We start from the raw sequence: 2,882 nt of genomic DNA, 5'->3' as shown, positions 1-2,882 counted from the left end.
TATATATATATATATATATATTTAAACATTTCAAATAAATACAGTTTTTAAACTTTGTTCATCAAAGAATATTTTTTTACTTTTTATTCATGTGTTTATTAATTTTTTATTATATTTATTTCCTTTTACTTTTCCATGTGCAACATGGACATAAGGGAGGCGCTACTTGCGGAGCTCCGGTGAATCATTGGTTGAGAGCTCACACGGAAGCATCAGATCAAAATAACGATAGAGATCGGAGTTTGCTACGGGATGTCAGATCAACAGAAGAGTTGCAAGATATTTTCACAGATTCACATTATGTTGAATTATTTTATAGTGACTGAATTCAGTTACTTACCCTCGTAGTTTTGTCATTAAGCCCGGAACCATCAACGTCGTTGATGAGTTTCTAGGTTGATGACACCTCTAGACACACTCATTGGAGGTTTCTAAGGTTTGTGTTCATTTTGTAATCACTGAGAAAAGACTCCCAAAAGCATTGTGAGCCTAAGTTTATTGTAAACCAGTTGCATCAAAGGTTTGGAAATGTGACCCACTGGCATAAAGTTGGCTTGATGTTGGACGTTCGATATTCGCAAGTTTCGCAATGATTCAACGGAGCTCCGCAAGGACTGCCTCCCTCATTTCCATGTTGCACAATAAATGAATAAATAAACCTGGAAATAAATACATGTGGGAATAAATTAAAAAATAAATATATAAATAAACGCATGAATAAATACATTTAAAAATAAACAAATAAATAATAAATCAATAAATTAAATAAATATAAAAATAAATGAGAGAATAAGTAAATAAAAGTTAAAAAGAATAAAAATAAATAAATGCATAAAATAATAATACATCAAGGAAAAATACATCAAGGAAAAAAGTAGTAAAAAATAAATTCAGGGTTAAATTTTATTACAAATGAACTGTATTTGTTTTTATCAAGCCATTTCTTTATTTATTTTACTGTTATTTTATTTATTAATTTATCTATATATTTGTTTATTTATTTTTAATTTCTGCAGGTTTGGTCCTCTATAACAGTCCTTAGTGCAATCCTGCCATGTAACTCCCATATGAATTAATTGAAAAGGCCCACTCACTTTTTGCTAGTGGCTTCATACAGTTACAGAGAGCAATTCTTTGAGTGTGTTGGAGAGAGATGGAGACACGGATTGTGTGAAAATGCACAGCTAATGCAGTTCTGGAGATACATGTTTTTCTAATCTATCTCATGCCCAGTTCTTAACCCCAGCTATGAAATAATAATGAAACTGAAATAGTGAAACTCCTCTGGGTATGCTGCTCTTTTTAAACACGCCAAACTTCTGCCATCTGTTGTTGCAATCACGTTCTTTATTTCCATATTTATTCTGGCATTTTAGCATACGTCCTGAAATCAGTCTGACCCACTTCCCACTGTTTTGAGAATTTTAAAGAGCTGTAGTCTGTCTCTCCTTGACTGTGATATTCATGTGAGTTCTGCATTGTCTTCCTTCTATAAAATAGCACAATGAAACATCTATTTGCATCTTTAAATCTATTTTGAATAGGCCTAATTCTGCTGATTTTTGTCCCTAAAAAAATGCTCATTAGGATTCATCCAAGCTGCTGGCATTTAATTCTAGCATTTAATACAATTTATAATATTAGCCTCTCAAATTTCTCTGAATAGTTACATGTAAATTTTGTTTATACTAATAACACTCTTAAATCTGTGGCTGTTATGAGGAATCTGGGGTGTCTCAGCAGGTGTGTCAGAAATGACGAATTCTTTCCTGTAACTATCAGCCGTGTAAAATGGGGCTGATGGAGCGTCTCTGAATAAACTCTTGCATTAGGCACTGATTAAAGTCCAGGGTAAATGTGATGGTTTCTTTCATTTCGGAGAGATTTACTACCGCAACTCTGGCTTGGCAGTTTCCGCTATTCGAAAATAAAGTAATCCATCAATTAGTCAGCAGCTCTATCAAAGCCACGATATTACGCACCAAATTGCCTCGAATGATGAACAGTTGTAATTTATGAACAAACCCGAGACCAGGCGGCAGACTGAGAAAGAGAGAGATTGCTGGGCTGAAATATTCAGATTGTTATTATAATTTTTTTAAGCTGTTGTTTTTAAATAATCAGTAATGTTAACAGTAGTAAATGGCTTGCTTGGGTGTAATAAACATGGATCGTTATTTATTTAATAACTCCCTGATGAAGTGTGTGCTTAAAATTTACCCAGTGAGCAACCACATATTCTCAATGTCTGAATCATATGCTAAAAGACAGCTGGTGGCTTTGAAAGAGGAAGGAGTATAAAACATGTTAGCCTGATGAAAGGAATAGTCCTTCAGTCCATCAGTTAATATCTTGTGAAGCAAAAAAGCTGTGTGTTTGTAGGAAACAAATCTCTTAAAGGGAACATCGGATGCCCACTTTCCACAAGCTGCTAGTATTCTTTAGGGTCTTCATGAAATTTCTGCAACATACTTTGGTTAAAATTCCTCAGTGGTCATGTGTAAAACAACACCCTTTTTAGCTCGTCAAATACGGCTCTCTTCAGAGCAACCTGTTTCGGTGCATGTCTCTTTAAAGGGGTCATATGATGCGATTTCAATTTTTCCTTTCTCTTTGGAATGTTACAAGCTCTTGGTGCATAAAGAAGATCTGTAAAGTTGCAAAGACTAAAGTCTCAAATCCAAAGAGATATTCTTTATAAAAGTTAAGAGTCAGCCACACCTACCTAAAACGGCTCGTTCTAACACGCCCCAACATACCTACGTCACTCTGTGGGAAGATTTGCATAACGCCACCCAAATGTTCACGCAAAGAAAGAAGGCATAACTTTTATTCTCACTGTAGTATTGTTGCCGCCGCCATATCCTGAAGACGCTGTGTGC

General features: G+C 34.9%; 1 long non-coding RNA gene across 1 annotated transcript in view; it reads left to right on the top strand.

The window, feature by feature from the left end:
- The window catches only part of LOC107678870 (uncharacterized), a 50,605-nt gene that overhangs the window by 2,585 nt on the left and 45,138 nt on the right, over positions 1-2,882 (top strand). The gene's annotated exons all lie outside the window — the stretch shown is intronic.

This window comes from Sinocyclocheilus anshuiensis, unplaced genomic scaffold (assembly GCF_001515605.1).
Source record: "Sinocyclocheilus anshuiensis isolate Anshui unplaced genomic scaffold, SAMN03320099.WGS_v1.1 scaffold1800, whole genome shotgun sequence".
Classification (NCBI taxonomy): Eukaryota; Metazoa; Chordata; class Actinopteri; order Cypriniformes; family Cyprinidae; genus Sinocyclocheilus; species Sinocyclocheilus anshuiensis.
This window is presented reverse-complemented; position numbering and strand designations above follow the sequence as displayed.